This window comes from Mobula birostris, chromosome 27 (genome assembly GCF_030028105.1).
Source record: "Mobula birostris isolate sMobBir1 chromosome 27, sMobBir1.hap1, whole genome shotgun sequence".
Taxonomy (NCBI): domain Eukaryota; kingdom Metazoa; phylum Chordata; class Chondrichthyes; order Myliobatiformes; family Myliobatidae; genus Mobula; species Mobula birostris.
In genome coordinates this window covers 19,110,664-19,116,607 of record NC_092396.1, presented here as the reverse complement: position 1 = coordinate 19,116,607, position 5,944 = coordinate 19,110,664, and positions in this window count along the sequence as shown.

Sequence of the window (5,944 nt, the reverse complement as noted above, 5' to 3'; positions counted from 1 at the left end):
GAGTTCCTCCAGCAATTTGTGTGTGTTGTGAAAAAACTGATCACTAGAGTGGGTGTGTGTGGTTGGAAATAAGGATATGAGTAAGAGGGCTTGCTAGAGAAAGGAACAGAGGTTACATGAAATGGAAAATTCAACGTACATGCTGTTGGGTTATAGATGACCTACACAGAATATGTTTATGTTTAGGTCTTGCCCTGGCAGTGAAAGAGTCTAAGGATGGACAAATTGGTGTAGGAGAGGAGTTGAAATGGCTTGCAACTGGGAGCTTAAGATGGCAAGAGTGGACAAGGCCCAGATGCCTGGCAAAGCAGTTTCCCAGATTGTACTTGGTCTTGCCAGTGCAGAGGAGGTCACGTCAAGAGCACCAAATGCAGTAAACAAGTGCGAATCTCTACCTCACCTCGGACAGTTTTTTGGATCCCTGGGTGATGGTGAAGGAGGAGGTGTGGGGCAAGTGTCCCACCTCCTACGGTTGCAAGCAAAAGTGCCTGGAAGTGATGGACAAGGGTGTGGATGAGCAAACTATGGAGTTATGGAGAGTATGAACCCTTGGGAAAGCAGGAGGTGGGTTGGGGGAAAGGAGATGAGACTGGTGGTGGGATTGCGATGCAGCTTATTGAAATAACAGAGCAGTGTGCTGGATTTGGGGGCTGGTAGGGTGAAAGGTACAGATCAAGGGAACTTTGGGTGAGAGCAGAAGTTCAAGGAATGGAGGAGATGTGAGTTAGGGCTCCATCAATGACTGTAGATTGAAAACCACATTTCCAGAAATGGGGGACACTTCACATATCATGGAATGGAACAATGGTGTCCTTACAGGAGACAGGGTGAGAGAAGGTGTAAGCTACGTAGCTCTGACCGTTGGTGGGTTTATTATGTGTCAGTGGACAGTTTGACTCCTGAGATGGAGGCAGAGAAAACCAGAAGGTGGAGAGAGGTGTCAGAAATGTACCAAGTGAATTTCAGGTCAGGATAGAAGTTGATAAAATTGACAACTTCTGCACATGCAAGAGGCAGCACCGACACAGTCATCAATTTAGCAGAGGATGGTAGATGGATATTGATGGAAGAAGAGTTAAGGAATAGTGCCAAAGTAGGTTTGGAACAAGGTCAGTCCCAGGTAGCCAATAAAAAGGCAGGCATATCCAGGGCACATGTGTGCTCATAGCTACATCTCTAATAGGTACAAAGTGAGGGGAATAAAAAAAAAGTTATTCAGGATGAGAACAAGTTCAGCAAGGTGGAGGAGAGTGTTAGTAGAGGAAAATAGGTTGGATGTGATCTAGAAAAGAACGGAGGGCCCTAAGTCCTTCCTAACAGAAAATAGGGGTACACAGGAACTGGACATCCAGGGTGAAGATGAGGTGGTGGGGCCAAGGAATTGGAAGTTGTTAAAATGGTGTAAAACATATGAAGTGTCCAGGATGTAGGTGGGATCAAAGTTGACAAGGGAGGACAAGTTAGAGTTGAGCTAAGAGGAGATGAATTCAGTGGGACAAGAGTAGACAGATGCAATGGGCCTACCAGAGCAGTCTTGTGTGTAGATCTTGAGAAGGAAGCACCACCATGTTGGAGGCTGTGAGGGAAGATGTGGTTAGATCTATGTTACAATGAGAGATAGTAGCCTGCAGTTCATTGGTGAAGCCATGATCCAAGTTTAAGTATGAAGAAGCGTCCAAGAGCATCTGCCTAGGCTCTGCAAGGTAGAGACGGGAATGTGATCCGATCTTTCCTGTTCTGAAGGAATAAAAGGCTTAAGGTGCTGAGTGGAATATTCCTATAAGGCCATAAGACATAGGAACTGAATTATGCTATTCAGCCTATCTAGTCTGCTCTGTCATTCAATATTAGCTGTCAACCCCGTTCTCCCACCTTCTCCTCATAACCTTTAATACCCTTACTAATCTAAAACTTCTGCTTTAGATATACCCAATGATTTGGCTTCCACGGCCATTTTTTGGCAGTGAGTTCCATAGATCACAATCCTCTGGCTAAGGAGATTCCTCTTCATCTCTGTTCTAAGGGGACATCTTTCTATTCTGAGGTCCAGGTATAATCTAAGAAGTCCAGAAAGCCATCTCACAGGTGAAGTGGCAATTCCAGTCCAAACCTGAATCAATGAAGGATGCTCGACAGTTGTGGCAGGGCTTCAATACGATCACCTCTTATAAAGTTAAATCAAGTGACATAGGCGACATGGGGTCTGCACTTCCATTTGAGCTCAGTGCCTTCTATGCTCACCTTGACCATCAAATCATGGAGGAACCATCGTGAACTCCCACATCCCCTGATGATCCTGTGTTTCAGTCCCTGAAGCCAATGTGCGAGCAGCCTTCAGAAGGTTGAACCCACTAAAACCGTCTGATCCAGATGGGGTATCTGGCTAAGTACCAAAGACTTGTGCTGATGAACTGACTGGTATGTTCACTGTGATCTTTAACCTCTCACTTTGGTGGATTGCTATTGTCAGTAGCAGTTACATCCACAGTGGTGAAGTACTTTGAGAAGTTGGTGATGAAACATTATCAACTCCTGCCTGAGAGGCGATTTAGATCCGCTCAGATTTGCCTACAGGAGCAACAGGTCCACAGCAGATGCCATCTTATTGACTGTTCACTCAACCTTGGAACATCAGGACAGCAAAGATACATACATCAGGATGCTCTTTATCAATTACATCTCAGTACTTCACACCATCATCCACTCAAAACTAATCAGTAAACTCAAAGATCTTGGCCTCGATACCTCCTTGTGCAATTGGATCCTAGATGTCATTACTTGCAGACCCCAGTCAGCTATGATTGACAACAACATCTCCTCTACGATCTCCATCAGCACAGGTGCACCACAAGGCTGTGAGCTTAGCCCCCTGCTCCACTCACTTTACACTTATAGCTGTGTGGCTAAGCATAGCTCCAATGCCATATTCAAGTTTGCTGATGATATCCCTGTCACAGGCTGATTCAAATTTGTGATGAATCAGTATAGAGGAGGGAGGTTGAAAATCTGGCTAAGTATTGTCATAACAACAATCTCTTACTGTCACGGTCCGGTCCGTTGACTCCTCATTTCAGTTAGTTTCCTTTTCCCCGTGTTCCATAGGCTCCTTGATTAGGGCACCCAATCCTCATTCAAACCAGCAGCATAAAGACTCCGGCTTACGTCTACTCGCTGCTGGTTCGTCACCTCAGCAGTGTGGGTATGCTCGTTTCGGGCCGCCAAGAACGAGTCAAGTTGAGAGCCTGTCATCCGCAGTTCCTGGGTCGAGTCAAGAGTCTGCCGTTCACTGTTCCTGGGTCAAATTGAGAGCCTTGTGTCTGGCTGAGTATTGCTGGCCGTTTGCCGCTGCTCCAAGCCGTGATACAAATTGTCTGTCGTTGTTTGTTTTTGTCATCTTGTGTCTGGCCGAGTATTGCTGGCCGTTTGCCGCTGCTCCAAGCCGCAATAGGTATTGTCTGTCATTGTTTGGCTTTGTTGCTCTGTGTCCAAGTTCGAGTCCAGGCTCGGTGTCCAAGTCAAGTCCAAGTCCTGGCTCCAAGTCCAAGTCAATGTTCAAGTCCAGGCTCCGAGTCCAAGTCAATGTTCAAGTCCAGGCTCCGAGTCCAAGTCAATGTTCAAGTCCGCGTAAGAATCCTAACCTGCTCTCCGTGCCTGTGTCCTGCACTTGGGTCCACTTCCCTACACTCCTTTGCAACACTTACTCAATGTCAGCAAGATCAAGGAGCTGATTACAGACTTCAGGAGAAGGAAACCAGAGGTCCATGAGCCAGTCCTCATTGGAGGATCAGAGGGGCAGAGGGTTAGCAACTTTACATTCTTATATGTTATTATTTCAGAAGACCTGCCCTGGGCCCAGCACATAAGTGCAATTATGGAGAAAGCACAACAGTACCTCTACTTCCTTGGGAGTTTGTGGAGATTTGGCATGACACCTAAAAGTTCAGCACACTTCTATAGATGTGTATTAGAGAGTATACTGACTGGCTGCATCACAGTTTGGTATGGAAACACCAATGCCTTTGAACGAAAATCCTATAAGAAGTAGTGGATATGACCCAGTCTATCATGGGTAAAGCCCTCCCAACCATTGAGTGTATCTACATGAAATGCTGCAGCATCCATCATCAGGGACACCACCACCCAGGACATGCTCTCTTCTCACTGCTGCCATCAGGAAGAAGGTACAGGAGTCTCAGGACTCACACCACCAGGTTCAGGAACAGTTACTATCCCTCAACCATCCTGCTCTTGAACCAAAGGGGATAACTTCACTCAATTTCATTTGCCCTATCATTGAAATATTCCCACTACCAATCGACTCACTTTCAAGGAGCCTTCAACTCATGTTTTCAATATTTATTGTGTATTTATTTATTTATCGTTATTATTTCTTCATTTTGTACTTGCACAGTTTGCACTCTGCACTCTGGTTGAATGTCCCAGCTGGGTGGTATTTTGTGGATTCTGTTATGATCATTATTCTGTTGATTTATGGAGTATGCCTACAAGAAAATAAATCTCAGGGTTGCATCTGGTGACATATACATATGTACTTTGATAATAAATTTACTTTCGACTTTGCCCTCTAATCCTAGACTCTCCCACTTTTGGAAACATCCTTCCTATATTCAGTGTGTTTTAATGAGATCTCCCCTAAACTCCCAACAAGTTCTGGTCCAGAGGCATCACTCTGGACTGTCTCCAATGTGTTAGATATGGGGCCCAAGACTGCTCACAACACGCCAGATGCGGTTTGACCAATGCCTGCTCCAGGTTCCTGATTTGCATGTTTTGCATACAGAGACAAAGAAAAAGAACCACACGGTCTCTCTATAAATGTTTTCATCTTGAAAATAATATAGTGAATTTAAAGGGTGTGAAGATTTGACAGAAGGGAAGGGAAAGATTTTCAGTGTTGGGTCATTCAGTTATACATCATGGAAACTGTTCTTTGACCCAACTCATTCATGTTGACCAAGATGGAGATGATGGGGTTAGTGAATGATGAGGAAGATGTTGATAAAGCTAGGGTTAAAAGGCTGGAAGGGGCTGTTAGAGGTGAAAGGTGTGGGAAACAAAGTGGTAATGGGAAAATGGTGCAAAAAGCAAAGGGAAATTAGGAAGTCGAGCTTATTGCCATGGCCTAATTCTGCTCCTATGTCTTATGGTCATATACACAAGTCTATGCATGCACAGACTCAACTGCGCATAGCATTAAAGATACAACATTTACAAAGACATATTATACAAATTTATGCCAAGAAAGAACACAATTAGAACCAAAAGAGTTCTATCCTAATGCAAAGTGGTCATAGAGTTGTTACGGTGGTAGTGATTAGGGTTGCGCCCGATGATTCAAGAACTGAATGGTTTAAAGGCGATAGGTGTAGTATAATACTTAAAACTTCTGTATCTCCCGCCCTATGATAGCTGTAAGAAGACGGCATGGTCCGGGAAAGGGAGATCTTTGATGACAAATGTTGCCTTTTTAAGGGAGTGTCTGAATTGAATACTTTCGACGGTGGGGAGGCAGATGCTGAGGGGGAAGATGACAGAGGTGGAGTGTGTGGTACAAAGAAGAGTTTTAAATAGGAAGCGGTGATATGCTCCTTAAATTCCTTTCTTTTTCCCCTTTCCTGTACCGCGTCTTCCCACGTTAACCTCGCCCACCGCACTGTGCTTTCTCGCCCTGGTCTGTTTTTTTCACCTGTTTCAATTCTGGGAGCTTTGAACGCGGCCGTTCCCTCTGCATCCTGTGATTGGTAACTATGGGATTTATTATCCACCCACAAACTTTGTAACATGGGAGCCATGGGGTCTGAGTCCTGCTTCCCCATTGGTTAGTGGTGCTGCACCTGCCGCTGTGTTGGATCTGCTCGCGTGTCCGAGACGGGTCTGCCTGCAGGAATACTCGCTGCACTGCCGTGGCATGATGCGTGAGGAA